The 24,480-nt window shown below is 31.9% G+C and overlaps 1 protein-coding gene across 2 annotated transcripts in view; it reads left to right on the plus strand.

The window, feature by feature from the left end:
• The first annotated feature begins 17,506 nt into the window (after positions 1-17,506).
• Positions 17,507-24,480, plus strand: part of LOC118200115 (cyclin-dependent kinase 6-like) — a 596,937-nt gene continuing 589,963 nt past the window's right edge. The window contains exon 1 of one of the 2 annotated variants that reach the window (XM_035372046.2): positions 17,507-18,034. The gene's annotated coding sequence lies outside the window, so the exon portion shown is untranslated. The remainder of the gene's footprint in view (positions 18,035-24,480) is intronic. The other variant, XM_035372041.2, reaches the window with a different exon arrangement.

The following is a 24,480-nucleotide window of genomic DNA, read 5'->3' on the forward strand; positions in this document are numbered from 1 at the left end:
TCTGTACAACGTTGCCATTGCTCGCTCTGAAATCTTTGAGTTTCCTAGTCAAAAATTCGTTAAAGTTTTACAAAATATGAAATCGATAGTAAAACAAATTCCAAATTTCAAATTTGGACTTCCAGATGCCCATATTCGCAGTAGGATTACGTCATTCAAAATTGGATGGATCTAGGTACCGTTGTTTTATCACAATGCAAGAAACATACATACATTTATCCAGATTCTTTACTATTTAATTTCTTCAAATATAATACAGGGCGATAATGTTTGGTGGCAATAGTTTGAAAAGTGAAGCGGACATTCAGAGTAATTCGACGCAAAATCGCAAAACGAAAACAATAGTCCCTCAGAAACAAAGCCTCTTTGGACTAAAAAACCTTGCTTTATCAGCGATAAACTGGACAAGGTGCTGATCTGCAGTTTCATCTGAATTGGATATTATACCATGCAAGAAATTTTGAAGAGAAAGAAAACAAATGAAAGTCTGAAGGCTCAAGATCAGGCATGTATGATACGAGTGGCAACACATTTTATCCAAACTTATATACTTTATCAAACTTGTATGTGGTCTGGCGTTATCGGATTGAAATGCGTTCCTATAATATTAATGAGTTTTAAAAGTTTCTGGAAGATGGATTGAAAAGAGGATGGAAAAGAAGATTGTTGAAATTCTCCAGCTGGAGACAGCGCACATTCGAAATGATTTGTTGGCTCGCTGGTAGGAGCTTGGAAACAAGACCCCAACGTTTAATCACCGATAAAAATTATTGAAGTTTGGATGAAGAGTGTTGTTACGCGTATCATACTCGCTCATCTTGAACGCTCAGACTTTCACTTGTTTCTCTTTCTTCATAATTTCTTTCGTAGTATAACATTCAATTGAGATGAGGCCGTAAATCGGCACATCGTTCAGCTTTTCGTTAACCCAAATTTGAAAAAAAAAAAATAGATTATTTTGGGAATGAGGGATTACGAAGCTCGTTAAAGGATGTAGAGACAATAGGTTATTTCGAAGCAGGAGACGTGAAAAATGTGCAATGCCTTTGCCGGACCTCTCGAATACGCGCCAAGCTTGCTGACCATTACCCCACGAAGGCATGCTAAGAAGGCGGGAGAAATACGTTATAGGTAAAGCAAAAATTTAAAGAACAAAACGGGATAAGTCAAAAACTGTGAGTCAATGAAATTTTAAATGTGATAAAAGGGCAAAGAAAGGGCAAGGATATGATGAAGGGGTCGTTTAGGAGTCGATAACCGATTATACACAGGCGATTGTTCGACACGGTCAGGATCCTATTGTTTACAAAGAAAAAAATTAAATTATAAAATTAATAATTAGCTGATTATAGAATGGAAGAAATCATATAAAATCATATAATTACAAAAATTATTTAATATATTCTAAAATAAATCATATTTTTTAAATATATAATTTTTTTTATGCAGTGAGTGCAAAATCAAAAAGTAAAGTGCAGGCACATAAGGAAGCACAACAAAAAATTCGTTTTCGCTACCAGAAGTGAGGAAAGGGCGCAAAAAGGTTACCAAAAGTTTAAATCAAATCAGTAATGAATAAAACGGAAAACAAGGAACACGTTGAATATTGTAGAAGGAGGTGATTTAAGAGTTTATTTATATAAACTGCAAAATTACGTCAGTACATCAAGCACCATCATCAAATTAATAAAAATCGAGCCTTTGTGCAGTTGGAATTTGTGATGTTACTGCAGAAAACTTGTTTATATTTGTAAAACTAAATATTAAAACAAAACATAAATCTAATAAAACATTTTTTTTCAAAGCTTATGTTCATATGATTAGTCTAATTATCTTTAAGTTATTTATGTGCAGGTATTTGTATTGTAATTATGTTGTATGCTGTATATTAAAATAACAAAAAAAAGTTAGAAATCTTTCAGATTTTACATTACGCCGAAAGGGATTTTTTTTTTTTTAACCTTTTGTGTGTTACCTTTATTTATTAACCGTTCTTTGCCCTTAAACGATAAAATTCAATTCGACAGCAGTATCGCAAAATAATTTTTAAATGAGCATATCTTTAGAATTTCCAATATACAGTCTAGCGTGCTGGAGATTAAAATGTTTCTTTTTTCCCCCTACAGTTTTGCCATTGCTCGCTTTGAAATCGTTGAGTTTGTTAATCAAAAATTCGTTGAAGTGTTACAAAATATGCAATCGATAATAAAACAAATTTCAAATTCCAAATTTGGGCTTCCAGTTGCTCATATTCGGAGGAAGATTACGTTATTCAAAATTTGATCGCTCTAGGTACTGTTGTTTTATTACAATGCGAAAAACATGCATACTTTTATGCAGATTCTTCATTATTTAATTTCTTTAAATATAACACAAGGCGATAACATTTGGTGGCAACAATTTAAAAAATGAACCGACATTTAAAGTTTTCAACGCAAAATGCCAAAAATAAAATTAATAGCTCTTCTGGGCTAACACCCTTTCTACTAATTAGAGGTCAGTGAAGAAACCGTTTTTTAAAAGGGATCGATGCAAAAATAAAAGACGGTTGAGAAACCCTAGGCTGAACAATTATACTGGTTGGTTGCCATAGCACTCTCTCTCCTTATTTAAATACAACCTAATCTGCATTCTGATGACGGCTGACGGAAGATATACACGTTTCAGAAAACAATGAATCTTGGATAACGCGATAAGAATAACGCGTTAACCTAAGAATTAATTAGCTTGTTTTCCAACTCCAAGGAAATTAAAATAAATCTTATTCATGGGGCGTATATAAATGATAAATCCTCCATCTGAACTTTCATTAACTAGAATACACAGGACTACAACTAGGGGATTATAAATGTAAAGACGAGACTATACGAGGAGACAAAGTTTCTCAGCGACAAATCCGTCTTCCTAGCAGAAATTTCGCCTGACAGCATTTCGACTACACATTGGAGGTAGGAAGTAAAACCTCCTTTCTGACCTCCAGGGTCTACACAGGGCGATTTTGTACCAGTTAAAGCAGATGACGTGATTTATATCCAATAGGAGATCTCCATTGATCCCCAACAAGTATAAAAATTTGCAAATTTTTAAATGCCTTTATTTACTAGGGCTTAAGTTTTAAAATAGGTTGTAATAATATTAAAAGTAATAACAAACAGGTGGCTTAACAGCAGACAAAACGTAACAATGATAAAAAAATTCCAATAAAAATGCAAACTACGAAAAGTAATTTAGGAATGGAATTTTAAAGAAAATAAAATTAGGAAAGGAAAGCAATCGATTGGGAAATATAGCCCATAATAGGTAGATAGATAGATAGATATCTAGATAGATTGATAGACATTTTCATTCATTTGCATACAAAAAGAAAACAAATCGACTGATTCATGCATAGCATAAAACATTATACACATTGTTGATATTAGATTTTTGATAAAGCATCATTTTAAGTACATGAAAGATGAAAATCTAATTTTATCACTTTATAAATAACGTAAAAATTTAATAATTATATTTATATAATTATAATAAAATTATTATGAAAATAATTACTCGATTAACGTTTTAGGCATGATAATAAAATAGCGTAAATACTAACATTTTATTTATAAAAGTAAAAACAATTTTTTTTTCTTTTAAAATCGGAAATTTTTCAGATTTTATAATGCTCCCAAATGGATGTTTTTTTTTTTTTTTTCCATATACACGTTTCGAGAGCATTCCGGCTGGCTAAAATGGGCTAAAAATATTTAAAAACAGCATATCCTTTAGAATTTTTGATAGACAGTTCCGCGTGCTGGAGATAAAATTGTTTTAATTTCTACAATGTTGCCACTGCTCGCTTTGAAATTTTTGAGTTTTTAATCAAAAATTCGTTAAAGTTTAAAAAAATACCAAATACACAATAAAATAACTCAGAAATTTCAAATTCGGGCTTCCAGGTGTCTATGTTATGTGCCTTCCAGTTGATTTGGTTTTATTTGATTATGGCAAAGCACTCGAGGGCTATATGCCTAAGGGAAAGGAAGCCTTCGTGGAGGACTTTCGTGGAAGGAAATTGGCTCATATACACATTACACATAGGGAAAACCACGAAAACACCCATGCAGCCAGCCCGTTCGCGGGACTCGATGCTCGGACTGAACTACCAGTGTTCAGCTACTTTACCGCTCGGCCGCTGGTGGGCGCTATGTGCCTTCCAAGTGCAAAACTATGTTATTCAAAATTTGAAGAGGCTAGGTGCCGTTGTTTTTTCCCGGTGCGAGAAACATGCATACAATTGTTTTTTCACGGTGCGAGAAACATGCATAGATTCTTCATTATTTAGTTTCTTTAAATATAATACAGGGGGATAATATTTGCCAACAATCTGAAAAGTGATACAGCCGTTTCTAGTGGTTCGACGCAAAATGCCGCAAAATTCTAATAACCCTTCTGGACTCATGCCCATTTGGGCTAACAACTTATAACTATTGTACGATTTATGTAAAAAATTTTATAATTTTTATAATATAATTCTTATATTAGCAGAATTCTGTTAACAACAGAAACAGAAACACATTTATTTTCAGAGGAAAATTAGAAAATAGTTCAGCTGGATTCCAGTGCGCAGTCTGTGGGTACGCTCCTGAAAGTGCGCCAAACTATCAAGCTATCTAGATCTAGTAAAAAGTTACTAAGAGTGAAAAAAAAAAGGAAATATGATAAAATACAAACAGACGATAAAAAGCTTTTCTTGTTGGTCAGCCTTCTTAGAATATAAGAATGCAGTATTCCCCTTAAACAGGAAAAAATATTTTACCAGGTTTATTCAATGATAACAAATGAGGTAAAGAAATACCTCGCTTTTATATATTACAATAACAAATCACTTGTATCAAAGTGAAAAATATATTCTGTCATTTATAATGAAATCCATCGGAAATTATGATCCAAAATAAGTACACGTCATAAATGAAGTTTGTTAAAATGGTAACAAAAACTTCAGCCTTATATTATTCTGTAAGTAGAACGCCGATTCAGTTTCCATACGCCATTTTATTCTATAGCCAAATTAAATCTTGCATCCTCATGATCAATTAGCACCTCCTGCAGGTGCCGCAGATATGTATCTGACGCGCCATAGACATGTTTCCCACTGTATTCGGATTGCTATAGCCGCCGCAGATATCGAAAGATACTTGCTCGAAGACATGTCTCCTCGTGTAAACGGGTCTTTATTAAACCAATTTAAAGTTTACCTTCTACCCCTATTTTCAGAGAATTGCAGAAATTGAAATTATGGCTGTAGTTGCGACTAAACTTAAAAGTCCCAAAAAGAAGAATGCAATATGAAGATCAGCAACTTAAAATATTAAACGTGGGCGGCGTACGTTAGGTAAAAATAGTTATTTGAATTAATACTCTAATTAAGATCAACTTTTCAACAAATTAGAGAAACCCCAATCAAAGTGGATAATTTTAATAGACCTTCGGCGTTATTGCACGTCTTACATGATTGTATTAGGCAATACGGGTAACTTTCAGATACAGCTTCTTAATTTTAATTGACTTGGCGAAGTTTGTTAAGTAGGTACAGCTATTGATATGATGTTGGATGTTAGATACTCGTGTGTTCCTTCTCAATAATTCCGAAGTTCTAAACTGAAAGTGGAAACAGGGGAGATATTCTCATCAACAGCTGTACTGGGCAGCGTGAGATTCACGTAAAACACCTCGGAATTATTCTCCCCATGAAAACTTAACAACATTACCTACATGAAAAATTAACTTTCAAGAGGCATGTTACAGTTAGTTTCAATATTTGAAGCAAATTCTCGGCTGACAGAGGAATAAAAGCTCCGTGAGAGCGTTTTCAAATTTTGGGAATTTTAAAATTTAGAAACAATTAAGACCTTTTTTGTCAAAAATGCGAAATATAATTTTTATATGTTCCTCATGTTCCCTATCTTCCACTAAAGAATCAAAACACTATGATCATCTATTGAATAACGGGTTGCGCGACCTTTATCCTGCACAACAGCTGAAAATCGGCTTCGCATGAATGTCACAAGTTCTTGGTAGATGACAGGTTATACCAAATGTCTAAGCAGCGGTTACGCAAAGGCGAGATATTCCGACACGGTGGTGTTTCAGCTCTGAGCTGCCGCTTCTTGACATCTGAAATGTGTTTTGCCGCGTTAAGATCCAGTGAGTTAGGTGGCCAGGACATTAATGGAATTCATCCTTATGCTCCTCGAACCACTCCAACACAATTCGATTCTTGTGATGTCGGGTGTTGTCCTGCTGAAAGATTCCATTTTGCAGTTGGGAAGACATACGACGCAACTGATCCGCAGTTATGTTCAGATGGTGCTCAGCTTTCATGGTCTGTTCTACCACAATTAAGGGTCCCAAAGCCACCCATGAGAATATCCCCCAAAGCATAATACCGCCACCACAGCCGCCGTCTTCGAGTTGGTCTATAACCTACTCGAAGACGGCGTACCCTGACACTAAGATCTACGTGATGAAGGAGAAATCTTGATTCATCCGGAAAGGCAACTGCCTTCCACTTATCCTGGTCTAATCTCGATGTTCTCCGGCCCACTGCAGGGGGGTCAACAGAGGCACACGAGTGGGACGTCTGCTGCGCAGTCCCATATACAAAAGTGTTCGCTGAACTGTGTATTCCAAAACATTTGCACTTGGACCTGCACTGTATTGGGCTGTCAGCTGAGCCACTGTCTAGCACCTGTTTTGCTGTACCAAGCGGGACAGTCTGTGACGTCCTTTTTCTTTGATGACGCGTGAATGTTAAACACCTTGACGTCTACTACTGGTTTCTCCGTCATTTATTCACTTTGCGTAAATATTAACAACAGCAAATCGAGAACAACCCTCCCTAAAGTAAATGTAAGAATGATTCCTTAGGATCTTGGATCTTATCTTTACTTCTGGCTTCAACTACTAACAGTTCTAACCAATACTTAATCATTATACCAGAAGCCATTAAAAATATTATATAAATCTAGAGGTGTATGTTTTAAAAGTACACCACACCCGAAGTCGAAGATATTAAGCATGAGTCAACTCAGTAAATAAGCTATTGTAAAGGCATATTTGAATTCAGTGTGAAGCAAATCATATGGCCATACGACAATTTTGTGTGTTTTTGTGCGGCAAATTACTAAGTGGTCGAGTTCAACACACTTCTTTTATATTTAAAGCCCCATGAGATTACTGCAATAAATGCAAGTAAAGACCTCTATTACTTGTAAACAAGGACAGGTTTTTCATATTCGTTACGCAGATAAGATCGCTGAATAATAATAGTTTTTTTTTTTTTTTTGTAAGTGAATCGCTGGACTAAAAGTTCATTTCCAAGCGAATAGATGCCTGGATGGGATTTCGTGGTTTTTCTCATTGTGGAACAGCAAGTAAAAACCCAGGCCACTTTCCCTTAGGGTCATTCTTCGGAATGGAATTAGTCAGGAGGCCTTCCTAAGGAACTAACTTAGAAAGTCATTCTTCCTAAGGGATTTACTTAGAAAGTTATTCTTCCTAAGGGACATGTTTTAGTATAATTAGACTTTAATTAGACACCAACTAAATCTCTGTTGGTTAACCATTTACATCCGTTGCTCATAGCCGAACCAATGCTACAGGTGTTGACTGAAAATCTCCAGCGCGAGGCGGATTCTCTACTTGATCTAAAAATCTCTCCTTTGACATCCACACCTTTTCTAACTAAAGCCCTAAGGAGCGTTAGCCCAAAAGAGCTATTAATCTCAAACCGGGATTTTGCGTTGAATCGTTATTATAGACTGAATCACTTTTCAAACTGTTGCCACCAAATACTATCGCCCTGTATTATATTTAAAGAAATTAAATAATGAAGAATTTGCATGAATATATGCATGCTTTTCGCATTGTAAAAAAACAATGGTACTTACAAACATCAAATTTTGAGTAACGCAGCCTTCACCCGAATATGGCACTTGGAAGCCCGAGTTTTGAATTTCGAATTTTTTTTATTGTGTATTTCAAATTTTGTAAAACTTTAACAAATTTTTGATTAACAAACTCAACAACTTCAAAACGAGCAATGGAAACTCTGTACGAAAAAAAAAAAAAAAAAAAAAAAAAAAAAAACTCTAGCGAGCTAGAATGCCTATCGGAAATTCCAAAGGTAGGCTGTTTTTAAATATTTTTAGCAAAAATGAGCATTAGCCCAAATGCTCTCAAAACGTGTATGTATATGTAAATGAAAAAAAACGCCCCTTTGATAATAAAAAATAATATAAAATCTTAATATAAAATCTGAAAGCTTTCAGACATTTTTTTTTTTTTTTTTTTTTTTTTTTTTTTTTTTTTTTAACTACGGGGCAAATTTAATCTTCTGTAAAGACTGAGCCGATATGAAGGGTAAACAGAAGAAAAAGTCATCTTAAGTTCCTTACTAAGTTCCAACCCCTCCATGAAAATTGATAAGCTTCCCCATTCACTATCAAAAAGGGAAGAAGTGTATATTTTATTTCGAAAAACCACTAACAAAACAATAAATTTACTAGAGAAAGAAAGAGGAGAAAATGAAATTAATTGGCTTTCTTTTAAAGTAAAGGTAATATAAATTTAACAGGAATATGACAAGAGATATCTAAACGATGTTTGTATGTCTGATTTAACCTCTGTTAGAATCACATCGCAATCAGGAAGTCTGGAAGAAATTTATAGTCCTAATGCCTAAGCCTGTATGAGAGAGAGAAAAGAAAAAAGAATTTAATTAGCTTGCTTTTCAACTCTGAGAAAACAAAAATGAAATTTTTAAAGAAAAAAGGATAGAAAAAAAGGAAGAACATTGTTTTCGATCTACAATTCTTGACATTAACACCAATTACTTTGAAGAAAAATTTTCTCTTTTATTTTTAATAAAAATCTTATTGTTCTAACTTTTCAAACCTTCTTGACCCATGGCTTTGTTGACCTCAGTTTTTATTTAATGTAATTCTGCATTCCCTAAACATTTTAAAAATCAGATTCAGTGAATCTTTCTAATAAACACTTTTTTAATGTATGTCTTCCATTTCGTGATAACAAAATATATTAAAAATTTATCTTAATTTTTTTAGAATTTATTGCACAGGGGAAATAAAGCAAACAATGTACAGAAGCGTATGCACTGAAAAAGAGAGAATAGAATTTTGCCATCTTGTAACCCTACAGTTTTGTGTCATTTTGTGATAATGAAGTTGCTAATAGAATGAGTGAACTTATTAGATTAGTTCTCCATCATTTTTGTGAACATTAATTTTAGATGCGTGCTTGAACTATGACGACAGCCGCTAATGGATATTTGTCTTCAGATAAATATAGTATTGCAAAGAAAGCCAAAGCTTTCAAAGATTAGTTAATTCCGTTGAGATATTTTTGCAGTCAGTAGTGTTTAGTTGAGTTGAAGAAGACAACATAAACCTAAAATTTCAAAGCACGAAAACATCCCTTTCCGTAAGCAAATGGCTTCAGTGTGTTTTGTTATACTAAACGAAACACACTGAAGCCATTGATGTTTCGTTTTTGACTTCACGTTTCTATTTAGAGCTGAACGGAAATATTTGGAATCGCGTTTGCTATTTATCACGGTCAACAAAAATTTTCAGAGAAATAAAGAATTTAAAAATTTGCGTCAAGTAAGAATGGACTGTGACATGATGAAATCCAGAAGCCAAAATATGCGATGCAAAATATACCTTCTTATGCCCACATGGACCTACAGTACAAACATGTATATACAAATTTTTTGTTCTAACATTTCTTAAAACTGTTCCTTCTTCCAGATCGTTTATTTTGTTTCTTGAGATCTGTATTTGGAGGCACAAATTCTGAGGAAAAATTATCTTGAACTGAGTTATTATTAAAAACCACTCCAGAAGAATTCATTGTGGCGGACTATCGGGTACAAGTACAAACAAAGCATCAAAACTTCACCATTGATTACATAGTTCAACCAATGGTGAAATATAATCCCGCTGTGCTCTTCTCTCCAATTTTGGTAAAGAACAGCCCAGTGGACGGTGGTTTTCCACCCTTCTTTCCCTATCACCAAACATTCGAGAGGACTTAAGTTTTACCAGTATTTTAAGTGCCCTCATGCCGCACAGACGTTATACCTTTAGAAATACTGATTCCTTCTCCGGGATTCGAACCCGGGCCGAACGGTGTAGCAGCTATTAACACTAACTACTATACTGATTAGAGCGGCTTCTTGCGGACTACCAGCAGGTTCGAAAATTCCTCCGTCAACAATTAATTTATTGAGAAGATCTGCGTTCCTGGTGATCGAGGTGAGGACGGCAAGAGTTTGGCTATGTAATGAATCTCTAAAATTGAACTCACTCTCTTCCGAATCCGCTTTTCTCGCCTTATATTAAGAGTGAAATTGTTTAATTGCATATTTAGACGGAGAATTTAGACCTTTACTGTCAAAATCATTAGCGTAGCTTAAAAACTAAATTTTTTACGATTTCAGTTCACTCTTTGAGGATGGCTCTAAAACTTAATTATTTACTTTTATACTTCAGTGAAAGATCAAATGAGCTCTGATTGTACAATGTAAACTACAGTACGCTTTATTTTTATTCATTTAAAGCATCTTGTTAAGCATAATGCATCAATTAAATATTAGTGTATTAATGTCATATGAATATTACATTATACGTAAAGCCTTCACCACTATCCGCGGAAGGTTCGGGTGCTGAACCACAATCGTGCATATTTTATTGTGGCTGTGCTAGTAGCTTATTTCTAAGTTAAAACGTTTGTCTGTTCAGTTTAACAGTCGAACACCGAATTAGTTTTCTAAGATACGCGTTTTAAATGCGTGTATTTCATCCGCCTTTTAAATACTTTATAAATGCGTGTTTTCCATATCCTATTCTCAGAGAAAGAATGGTAACAAATTATAAACAAAAAATATTTCTTCAGAACCCTAGAATTTAACGAAAACGAATGCATCTAAATGCTTGGGAACAAAACCCAGAATTAGTTTATTTAACAACCTTTTTTCAGTTTCATTCTTTTCCAAATTACGCATTTAAATTTCTTTTTCTCGTCTTTTTAAATGTTCAGAGATAACACAAGCGTTATCGATAAGGTGATCAATGATGCTGTTTTACATAATGCCGTTGATACATAATGCCCGAGTATTATGTTTAACGATAAGAACACTCGGGAAGAAAGATAAATATTTGTTAATTTATCACTTTGACCGAGCAACATATATGATACTTCATGCTCTCTAGGCTGAGAAAGTTAGATAAGTAGTGTTTAAGATTTATCCACTTTTTATTTCTTAACAAGAGAAATTTTACTCTGTTTCTCCACAAATACTTGATATTTTTATTTAAAATTAAATTCGATATGATTTCGTTGCTAGTGGAGTATCTAAACAGACATCAGCTTCTTACCGTTTATCACAAAATAAAAAAGAGAAATTAAATAAGCTATAAATGTAGTAAGTCGGATCAAAAAAATTAAATATAAATTTTATATTTATTAATTGAGGTATATCAAAATACGATAGCCGTTCTAAGAAATAATTGGCAACCACAAAATTAACTATTCTGAATTTGGTGTTCCGAATTCGAGATCTTTCCATGTTACATAACAACCTAAAACTAACCAATCACAGCTTAGATGTACTTATTCATCTACTTGGTATAAATACTGCTTTGCAAAGAACTATGTCATTCCTTTTCTTAGCTTCCACCATCCCGAAAACTGCGCTGCTATGCCCTCCTTTGTTCTTATTCTAAGATGACGTAACGTATATATAAAAATTATTGTAATTGCTTATGATCTAGAATTATATTATCCATTAAAAATGATTTGATAAGTGCGGAAATAAAGATTGGTGATTTGTCAAAATCCCGTTTTATTATCTTCGTCAGTATGCCTCTACACTCAGCCGTGTCTAAAGCCGGAATTCAAAAGTACCAGATTCCTCCTACGCAATTAAAATACTGCATATATATGCTTCATTAAAAACTAATTATTAAAGTAAAATAAAGCTAAGTAATTCTCTTTCGCCAATGCTGCAAGGAATATTAATTTAGCAAATGCAATATAATATAATATATACAATCCAAAAATATTTATTATTTTTTTTTTATTCTTAAAGTATTTATTATTATTTTTTTAACTAAATTTAATTTGTATAAAGTGAATAATTGTTGAGCAGGTAGGAGACAGATCTTTTCAAGGGATCATCAAACCTAATTCTTCAATTATTCAATTCGTGTTTCGTCATTCATGTAGGTATGGGTTAAGAATTACACAAAATCAAAAGTAGTGAAATGTTAAAATGAGAAATTTAATATTTAAGGAATTTTCGAGAAATTTAGAAAGCAAATCTACATTAGGAAAAAAAATCATTATTATTTAAAAATACAAAGCCAAAGTAATTTAGAATTCCAAGCCTATATAGATACTTCCCCGACACGAATTATGCATACAAACCAAAATAAACTAAAAAACTAATTCTAAACAAAAATTGAAAGAATAATATAAAATAAATCTATGTTACAAAAAAGGCAATTAAATAATTTCGATTTATTATGTTACCATATTATTCTAGTTCAAAGGTTGCTAAAGTTGAGTTGTTTGTAGCCGCTAACTGTGCAAACAGAGGGCGCTGATACTATGTACAGTTGTGTAGCTTAAAGCTGTGAACTGTGTTAGGTATTGTAAAAATGTATCTGCTAACTGCTATAAGATTCTAAAAATGGAATTTCTGTGTGAAAATGATATTGTAGAAATGTAGCTGCTAACTGCTATAGAATTGTAAAAATGGAAGTAATGTATGAAAAATAATGTATTCGAAATAGAAGTTAATGTTTCCAAATTTGAAAATAGATAAAAAATGTTTGATAAAATGTTAATTAGAATTTAATTAAAAACTGGAGTTAAACTAAAATTAAAACTTTAACTAAATACTGGCCAGAGGTAAAGAAAAAGTAGAAAAAGATAAAATCTTCACTTATTCAAGCTATAATTAAGCTAAAAAGGGAACTTTAATGCTAGTGTTGTACTTTAACGCTAACTTTAACTAGTACTTCAACGCTGGTGTTGTGAGCTTTAAATAGCGGGCACTGGCCGTTTATAGACTAAGGCTGGAAAGCGGTGGTTCTTTTATTGTGGAGCCACCTAATAAGTGGGCTACCGTTGCTTCCTATGAAGGGATGGAGAAATTACATTGATGCCTTCATTTTGATGTCGGTAATTACATTAAGTTTTTTAAACGACTAACATATCTTAATTTTACCAAGTTTCAAGATTTTCCGAACATTAAATCGCAGAAAAAGGAAAAAAGAAAAGAAAAAAAAAAAAAAAAAAAGTTACAATCATGACTTTACAAAAATTATGGCTGCAATTAATTCCTGCGCTATTGTCTTGTTTAAGTTAAAAAAGGTTTTCTTAATTGATAAACGCACAATATGAAAATTTGATGATCGTGATAACCTATCTTTAAATGAAAATCAAGCGATATAAACAAAGAAGATATCGATAAAACTAAAATAAGCACTTCCTTATTTATTTACGTTGGTAACACTCATTTATAAGAAAATATTTTTTTGTTTTCCTTCCCTACGCATTTCAACACAAATTTAAAAGAAGTAATTCTTTTAAATTCCAATATATGAAATCAAGCTTCATAAATTAAACCAATTTAACCAACAATTAAACCTGAAAGGGCAGGGAAGGAATTTGAAAATTACACTTTTTAATATAACACCTAAAAAAGGACAGTCATTAAAATTTCTTAATAAATAAAACATGTAACAAAATTTTCATAAAAAATAACGCAATTTTTCTTTTATTTTAAATAAAAATAATACCTACTTAGATGTAAAGCCTTGCTGTTTCGAAAAGAATTTCAATTCCAAAAGCTCTGGTGAATATTTCTGGATTTTAAAAACTTCAAGACTCACGCGCACTATTTAGCGGCCGAGCGTAAAAACGCTGAACACTGGTAGTTCGGTTCGAGGTTCGAATCCCGCGAACGGGCTGGCTGCATGGGCGTTTTCGTGGTTTTCCCCATGTGTAACGTGCATACGAGCCAGTTTCCCTTAGAAAGTCCTCCACGAAGGCATTCCTCCCTTTAGACAGACAGCCCTCGTGTGCTTTGCCATAATTGAATAATCCAATCCGCGAGCACTATTTGCCTAAAAGGAAGAAATGCTGAGGAAACTGGCTCATATTTACGTTAGGGAAAACAAATAAAACTCTAGCACAGCCAATCCGTTCACCGGAATTTGAATTACCAGTGCTTAGAATTTTTACCGCTTGGCCGCTGATAGGGCTGATTCTTTCCGAATACTTTTTTTCGATATAAAACAAGAAAAGAAAGAAAAGGTATATAAAGAAAAATATCAAAACTATTAAGAAGGCATATTATTATTTGGACAAAGAGGGTTTGGTTTGGTTTTATGAAATTACGGCAAAGCCTCGCCGGTATCTGCCTAAGAGAGATGCCTTCTTGGAGGATTTTCTAAGGGATTCTGGCTCGTACATACGTTACACCATGGAGGTAAGAAAGGAAGGCGTGGCCAAACCTGCACGAGAAGAGAAGTACTGCTCCGAAGCTTCGGTCACCAGATGGGGTGCTTTTTGTTTACATTCAGAAGCTCGATAGTATTTCGACACATGACAGTTCCATACAAATCGAAAAACGGGACACTTCCGCGTAAAAGAAACATTCATAGTGTGATGGATAATAGCAATTTGTATAGTTTAGTGACAGTTACGCAAAAATCACATCTTGGTTATTTTTCGATAACTAACAACAGCGATTTTGATTATGAATTTGGTTTATAAAATTCTAAGCTGTTGAACTACAAAAATATAGATTTTAAGCAAAAATGTTAAGTTTAAAGAATGGGAAAAAAGAAAAAAAAAATAAATAAATAAACCCTTAAGTACCTTTAAAATTGTACGCATCTTCCGATACTCTTGAAAGAGTTTTCGCTACTTTTATGTTCCAAACGCCAAAATGTTTTCATAAAATAAATATTTTTCACATCCACATATTATTGTAACATGTACTTTTTAAAATTTTTCAGAGGGGAGGCTTTAGTGTTGCTCATTTTAAACCTATCATTTTATTTTTATATATCTGAAAAATAATCACTTTGGGCTTACACGTTTTACTTATTTGGGTTAATAAAAAAAATATTACCACCAAATGCTGCGATCATCGTCAAAATTAATAAATACACACACAGATATGCCAATAAGTCAACTTTTCCTTGATTTGTAACCACACATTTGAGTAAAATTATGTACAGTTTTATACAAATGTGTGGAACAGAAGAAGGATACATTTGCGAATTCGGCGGAAGTACCGTGTGCGGTCAATTTATAATGATTTTATAAATATTATCTAAATATATAATAACTTTAACATTGAATTGTAAACATAAACTGAAATCTTGTTGACAAATACGTTATAAACTATTTGAGCAAGAATTGTTCGTGCTGGAAAGCAATCTGTTAAAAGGTATTGTAAAGCAAATTCTATGAGATGCGTACTTAAAAAAGTAGTAAAGAAGAGTTTTGGAATATGTATTGTTGAAGTTAAGGATAAAAAAATCTGATAAGTATAAATAAACGAATTAATCCTCTTACATTTTATAATAACTCAGTTACAAATTTTAAATAATATTTTTAAAAAATTCTTATTTTATTCCTTTTCAGAAATATTCAAAGAAAGTTAAGTACTATTTAAAGTATTTCGCTATTAAAATAAATGGTTTGGTAATTTGAAATGGACCGAATAAAGCATTTATTATTGACTTATATATTTTCGATTTAAAAGATGCCTCAGAAGCTAAAAAAGTCACGTCATATTTGAAAAAGTATTTTAGAAAGAAGCTTAGTCCGTAGAAAAGAAATAATGCATAATTTTAATATTAAATAATACAATAAATTTTGATCTTAATTTTTGTAATCCTTGACCGAATAAAATCGAATTACCTTAAATTTTTTCCTTAATGTAATTAACGAAAACTTGTGAAAATATTTCATTCAAATTAAACCATTCTGAGAAACTGTTCTGTGAAAAGTATAATATTTAATTCCATTCAGAATGAAATATTGTTTAAAAATGTATTCTTTTCATATACTTAGGACTCTGAAGTATTTTAGAAAAAGAAAATATATACATTTATTACAAAATATTTACACCAGTGCTTCAAAGCAGGATATTGGGAAAACTGGTTCGAGCCACTCCATCTTACTTCCTACCACCATGGCGTTACACATGGGGTCAGAGTCGTAGCTAGGGTTTTCAGCGCCCAGGGACAACTGAAGATTTCGCGCCCCCTACTACTTGCCAAGGATGGTAAACATTTAATTCTAAAATGTCGTAACATCAGTTTGGCGCCCCTTGGATTTTGCGGCCGGAGACAGATGCCCCCCTCAAGCTACGCCCCTGCATGGGGTAAACCACAAAAAAGTCCATGCAGCCAATCCGTTCCCGGGTTTCAAACCTCGCACCGAGCTACCAGTGTTCAGCGACTTTACCGCTCGGCAGCTGGTGGGCTGGACAAAGGGGAAAAACGAGGCTAACATTCTATATATTTTTATAAATAGAAGTAATGTTAGAAATTTTTCAGTTTATCTATTACACAGTGTTAGAAATTTATTTTACTTTGACATTAATGGATAAAAATTGCTTCAGAATAAGAATTTTTCAAAAATGTTGTTAATAAGTTTAGACAAAACAATTTTTACATAATTAATTCAACGATACATTTTTAAAATAGTGAAAATAAATTAAAGATCTTATTTATCACCGATCAACAACGTCTGTTTATGTCGAACGCGATTTTATGGAAACTGAAACAATAACACCTCTTCAAAATTTAAATAAAATGATAGCATTCTCGTAAAAGAGAACCGAGTTCATAATCCTCAATGTAGTTTGGCTATTAAAACAGCTATCCTCTTGTTACTTAATTTTAAATGCTCTGAAAATGTTATACGAATGAAACACATGAATATTCAAGTTTACTGAATTTGGCAAGTTTTCGCCTTGAAATTAAATTGTGAATATCTAAATGATTTCGCGTCGAGGTAGTATTTATATTAGGGATCAAAGATTAAAAAGAAACCGAGTAAGGTGTACACAGAGCTAAGGTCATTGCAATGTAGCTAGAGCTGTTTTAATATCCGGATGTTCTTTGTAAGCTCGCACTTCAATCCGAAGACAAGTCCACGTTGAAGTTGTTTCCCACGTGGTATTTCTTCCCTTCTCTCGGATCTCCAGCAGACCACTTTTGTTCGTCTGCAGCCAGCGATCCAGCAATAATAAAAAGAATGCTAGAGAGTAGGGGGGGGTGCTGTCGTCTGAAAGTTAAATCCCTTTCCTACCGTACAACAATCCACGCCTTCTGATTGGACAACCACTTCATTCATAACATTCCAACGTGTACGCTGCTTGTGCGGTAGCGCCATCTATCGGCGATGACTGCCCACGCTTCTAATCCTATCAAACAGCTGTACATGACAGGTATCCTTAGACAACAAAGAAATTGAATGCTTATTTTGAAACAAGCGTAACTAAAGCAAACCACTGCCGTCTTTTGCTCATCAGAAGTCATCTTGTAAAGATGGAATGCTAATTTGCCTCTAAATTCGTGCAGGAATTTCGAATGATTGAGGAAAGAAGGAAAAAAAAAAAAAAAAAATGGGAGGGTAATGTTAGAAAGGAAAAAGAAATAAATAATAATCATTTGCTGGTGACGTATTTCCGGTTCCGAAAGTTTCAGCCGGTGCCAGGCAAACTGGCAATTTCATTCACAGTGTACGGATCGGAACGTCTTCGGTGCGAGCGAAAAAGTGTCTGCTTGTGTCCTTAATTTGAATGCCCCGTTGCTCAGTGTGTATTGTGTATGTGTATTATTTGTGTTAGGATACTATCTTTGAGATAGTTCCACTATATCATATTGAGCGGCACATATTGGATTTTATACTTTGGATTCGGAATGAAGTGCTTCGGGTAAGTACTGATTGTTAATCTATTTCTTTTTTTTTTTTTTTTTTTTTTTTTAAAGATTTGGTTTGTTATGGTTCTTTTCAGCCTTTGTGATAAGATAGGGCATGTGTTAGGCGACTAACTTCCTGTGCCTGAATTTTATTTGTCACGTATTTCTTTATTTTAATTTTAAACCTCAAGTTTTGTCACGTTCTCATCGTTTTATGATTATTTAATTACATTCTTTTACACATTTCAGGCTTTAATTAATTGTCTCTAAAAATTAAAAGAGAATTAAAAGTACAGAAACGTAATATTTGAGGGCTTGTTTAATGATTATGTAATAATATTAATAACTAGAGTAGGAGTGAAAAATAGGCAAACTATTGCGACTTGAAGAAGTTTAATTCTTAACAAGTAGATTGTATAATAGATAATAAAATTTGGTAATATCTGAAGAAATTAATTTTACTATTTTGATCTAAGTAGTCATCAAATGAAAACAAAAGATTCTCGAGAAAATTAAATTTTTCATCGGCTGTAATTGTATAAATAATAATTAGTATTAGTAAAGAATTTCTTTTTCTTGCATTAGAAATTGTTAATTAGAATTTAATTGTTTTGTTTCTTTCTAATGTAATGGACATAAATGAAGGATTAAAAGAATTCTATGTTAGAAATTTAAACCTATATTATTGTTTAATTCACAGAATTCTTATCTTATACTTTCTTTTCGCTTTGTGTTCTTGTTTACAAATGTTTACGTACATGTAAATAAAAATTGATGTATTACTGATAAATAAATACAATGTAATTGAAAATTGATATTTTAAATATCCACAATATAGAAAGCCTGTTCCTGTTGAGAGAAAACAATTTTTAATTTTACAAAAATTTGTAATGTTGATATATAATATTTCGGAAAAGGAATTATAAACACAAAATTGCACAATATTGATTTTTTTTTTTTTTTTTTTTTTTTTTTCCCCAGTTCGATTTGTCATTTTCCTTCCGTTTTTATTCTACAACTTTCTTGATATTTTTTTTTAAGAAGTAAGCCGTGTATAAGTATTATTTTGCTTATAACTGCTTTTAAAAATTTGTGTCTTTCCATAATTTTTTTTAATTGTGTAATAATTTTTAAAGCCTGTTGTACATTTGTAGTAGTGAACAAGGCTTCACAAATTTTAATTAAAATAGCAAAAATGTCTTCATCAAAGTGTTAATCCTGTTTTTATAGTATTAAATAACCTGAAAATTTTCAAAAGTCTAATATCTGAAGCACACTAAATGAAAGTTAATAAAATTTTTCAAAAGGTATATGTAGAAAAATAAATACGCAAAGCTGAAAAACATTTATACGTTCATTTTAAATTAACTTTTATGTTTTTCATGGTTTTTTTTTTACTATATTGATTATATTATTTTAGCATTATATTAAAATTATTATTTGTATTTCGAACGGGTGTGGAACGTTTAAACTGCTTCACTCTTTTTTTGAGCTGTAAAGGGGAAATTATGGTCAAAATTTTCGATTAAAATATAATGTCCTCATTATAATGCTTCTTAATTTTGAAACATTTTCCATGCCAACAGCAGTTTTCTGACATTTTAAGTAACCTAATATATTAATAATTACATTTTTGTTATCAGTTTTTTTTTTTTTTTTTTGAAAGACTTCTTTTAACAAATAATGGACTTTTCCCATTTTCAAAAGTTCGGGGGATAGGGCAGCGAAAACTTTAGAAGTCCCGAAAATTTTCTTTTCGGGCGATAATGAATAGCTGTTTACAGAATTTTATTTGTGCATTCATTTTTTATTAAAAAATTTAATTCTAAATTATAATCGTGGTGTTAATATTATCAGATTTTATTATCGATGTTTTTTTTTTTTTTTTTTTTTTTTAAATTGCCAATATGTTCCGCTTGCGATTTTTATAGTTTATTGTACAGCATAATAAACTTATCATTATTTATATATTTTCGATCGTATTCTAATGCCAGGAAGAACGTAGCTATAATTTAATTTTAACATTCTGTTTCGTTTCCGTTTTTAGGGATGTAATAACATACATTCTTGTGTTTCTTTTATTATAACTGAGAATCCCTACGTTCTTTTATAACTTTGATTTGCTATAACAGAAAAACTCTGATATTTGATTTGCCACTGTTCTATTTTTAAGTTACAACTGGCTTGGTTACTAAACGTTTATTATTAATAAAGCAATGTTAGCTCACTCTGATGTGTTAATCATTTTAACTTGACTCGTTACGTACAGTAGTCGTTATAGACTTGTTGGAAGTTATGTAATAATCTTCTTATATAAGATTGCATTTTGAACTTTCTGTTAGTAATAATAATCTTTGTCTTAATATTTTTTTTTTTTTTTTTGGCGGCGAGGGTATAATGTAGATATTCTAATTTCATTTTGTCCTGTTTTGAAAACGAATGGGGTGGTCATTCGCGTCCCTGTCGTGAGCGAATCTGTTAAGACATTTTCTTTCTTATCACTTATTCTTACGCTACGATTGTAAAAAAGTAACAAATTAACTTTTTCTTTAAAAATAAATTATTCTGTTTAAGTTTTTCTTAAATTATTCGCATTATTTTCATATAGAATAGAATATGCGCTTAAGAAATGCACTTTCATCGTAATAAATACTGATGGAAAAGATGAAAAATCTTGTGTTGTGTTATAAAAAAGCAAATGTAATGACAAATATAAATAAATAAATTCCTTTCGTTATCTTATACCTTCAGTTTTTCTTATATAAAAAATATAAATCATAAAAAGTTGTAAAAATAAAATATGGGGTTGAAATCCTAAGATTTAACTATTGCTGTTGCCATCCCGTATTTTGCATTTCTGCGAATTTAAGTTAATATATCAAAGCCCGTAATACTAAAACAGCATATTTTTATCAAACATTTCAGTTTATTTATCTCTCTTGCCGTCCATATATTTTTAAGTAGTTTTTTTATCCTTTTTTACCTTTAAAAGGTACTTGTAATAATATAGCGTTATTGGTTTGGCTAGTGCTGCTGTCATTAAATTTGACAATGAACTTCCAGCTCTTAAATATCATAAATTTATGATAGGGCCTGATAAATTTTATTTTAAATATGTAAATTCATTCATTAGGATACTGTTTGGTGCATTTTTTCTGGAATATAAGCTTTCAGTTGGATTTTTGGAACTTATTTTCTTAAAAAACCGAAATACGCATTTTTCGCGTGAACTTGGTCACTTGCTTGTCGTTGAGCAGTGTATGCGAAACGAGGGAATTAACGCTTTTTAACATTAATTTATGGAAACAAAAGTGTTATTTCATTATTTCTACAGTGACTGTAGTGATATTTCATGTTTTTTGTGTTTAATTTTCTCCATTAGTGACGTAAATGCGAAAATTTAATGCGCTTGTATACTGAGCATTTTATTTGGGATTTAAAAGAAAATTTTTTAATCTGATAATACTTTTTTTCGATTTTGATATAAATAGTTGGATAGAAAATTATATAATAAATAAAGCTGGAGCAACGAATATTAGAACGCGAACTACTGAAAATAAAAACGCGAAATACCGAAACGCTGCATTTATTTGAATATTATAACCTTGTACTTCGGATACAATCTTTCGAAACTGCTAACGGGTTAGTTAATAATTTAATGAAATATACCAATAATTAAGATAAATAAACATAGTTCATTTAAAAGCTTAATTATATGTTTATTATAATAAGGTTAGTTATTTTGAATTTATCAAAATGTTTTTACTGACTAAGACAGCAGGGAAAAAGGTATAAAGTTTTAAAATTAGTTAACAAAAAAGTTGAAAGTTTGGTTAAAAAAATGCCCAACCATTACTAGTTATTTTAATTACACTTTCAGAGATGTTAAATGTTTTATGTCAACAGCTCAAATTCATATCCTGTTTACTTTATTTTTTTTCTTTTTAAATTATGTGAATAATCTTTATAGTTTAGAATTGATAAGGAAGAATAGCTTTCTTACTAGCACAAGAACAAACTTACTATAGAACGAAACGTGCACTACGTAAAAAAGGTGCATTTGTTTATACATTTAAAAAAAAATAGATTTTGTTATTAACGAACCTTTTAAAAAAATTAAAACAGTTCATCTAAATAGTTTAAAAATTGTTTTCATTATTGCACCTGAAAATGGACTCAACAAGCATGAAATCTTCAGTTCGCTAAAAACTCATTTCTGGTTAAATATACCATGTTTAATATTATCAACAGAATTATTTGTAAAATTCTAATTCGATATGATTTTTTCAAATTATAAACCCGTGTCGAAGCCGAAGTTTCAGCCCCGCATTATATTCCTCTTTTTTTTTTTTAATTTAATTTTATTTATTTATTTATTTTTTAAATATCTCAGAAATGTACAGGCCTTATCAGCTATATTTCGTTTTATTTCTTTCTTTAGTTATTTATTTATATTTCTGTACATATTGTAAAAGTAGTATACGAAGTATATTTCTAAAGCGATGGTATTTCTAAGTGTATTTCTAAAGCGAAGGTTTCGTAAAATTAAATTCGTTTCTAGAGCTAAAAATTTATCTTATGTATACAACATATGTGAATTTCCAAATTTTTTTCCCTTACTAAAAATCTGGAATTTGTTTATTTATGCATGGCATATTTAAATACTGCCATATTTAAGTATTAACATCTATTACATATATATGCACTATGCGTATTTTGTGAAATTTGTTCGCTTTGATTTAGGTTTGTGGTTAAGAGAATTACTGTGTTTGATACAGTTAAGAAATGTATCACGGAGTAGTTTTATTAAGTGTTGAATATTTTATAATAGTAAAAACTAAGTTAATTTTCAAACCAATAAGCTCTGAGATGGATCTGACGTGGGTGGTCACGTGTAACCACATGTGTTGGCAGCCGCCATTGCACCGACGCTGTCCATTTCAACTACGCGACGTCGAACGAGCTATGAGTAAGTAAAACTCGCAAAAAATTACATTTCTTGCAGATTAAGTCTTCATTATTCTTACGAATAGCTTACCTAATCCACGTCTGAATGGTTTATGTAGAGTTTAAGTAAATAAGTGTTCGATAAGATACAAGAATTGAAGTTAATTTTGTAAGCACCGAATCATTTCTAAGCATTTTCGAATTGTGTTCGGTGCAAATATGTCGATTTGGAGCTCGAATTCTGAGCTGAGTTTAGAATAGAGCGTCTCTCGCGTCAGATTTTGTGGTGAAATCCCGCTGTAACATGCAGATTTATATTAGTTTCGATGTTTATCACATGACTTCACTTCGCTTCCATTGCTTAAAATATCAATTCAATAAAAGAACTATACAAAGAATAAAAAATAAGTATTTTAGAGAAAAAGAAAACCAGAATATTTAGCAATTCTTCTTAAGTCTCTTAGAATCTTTAAGTGTTGAAAATATTTCGTTTTCGTGAAATTTGCTATACGCATTCTATATGTGGAAAGGAGGAATTTATGGTAATGGACAAAAAAGTAAAAGAAAATGCTTCTATTTTATCGAATTCATGTAATTATTAAAGTTAACTGTAAGAAAAGCTTTCATTTATGGGAATAACATTCATTTTTTAAGGTAGTTTTGTGTCTTAAGTTTTCGAAGAACTGTTATGATGTTTCATTTATTGATATTAAGAGTAATAGATTTGGTTGATTTTGAGGAGTTTAAGCGAGAACTTAAGCCGTTTTGTAATAGTTTTTCATGCACAATATTTTCTCGACTTTTTTAGCAAAAGGTTCGTCGTGCGTTTTCTTAGTGCGTATTACGTTTGTGATGTTCTATCATGGTGGACAATGTATTGATTCAAATGCTAAGTATTTTGTACAGTACTGAAGATATAATGAAAATTTGAAGAGTTTTTAGAAGCCTTATTGTTGCAGTTACTGTAATTCTTTTGCATGAATATGTATTTTTCCTTTTAATATAGTAACATTCATTTGTTAAATGATACTGAGAACCTTAAAGATGTCCACTTGGCGCATAATTACGTAGCATGACTTTTATGATGAACCGCGAAGCCCCATTAACTAAAACTCAGTCAAAAAATTTGAATTGTGGTATGTTCCTGAAAGATTATGTAGCATTTTATAGTTATATCCAGAACAGTTAAGAGGTATGTCGCACATAAGTTAGTGGCACTTTTGGGATTTTACTGCTAAAATTGCTGCTTTCCTGAGAAGTATTTTTCCAATCATCCCTTCCTGAAAGATGATCTGGAGGACTTGGAAAATGTATTACGTAGATTATGGTCCTTTTGAGCCACTCTTGAGAAAGGATTTTCTTTTTCTCTCCTGGCTGAAAGCTGAAAGTTATATCATTTATAGAACTTACCTGAAAGATGATGTAGCATTCTGTTCAGAGCTGGATTAACCATTAAGCAAGAAAGCATGTGGTTAGGGCATCAAGGAAAAGGGGCATCACAAAAAGGTCATTA

The sequence above is a fragment of the Stegodyphus dumicola genome, chromosome 9, assembly GCF_044657685.1.
Source record: "Stegodyphus dumicola isolate Sdum_Otavi_A_Nest chromosome 9, ASM4465768v1".
NCBI classification, from domain to species: Eukaryota; Metazoa; Arthropoda; class Arachnida; order Araneae; family Eresidae; genus Stegodyphus; species Stegodyphus dumicola.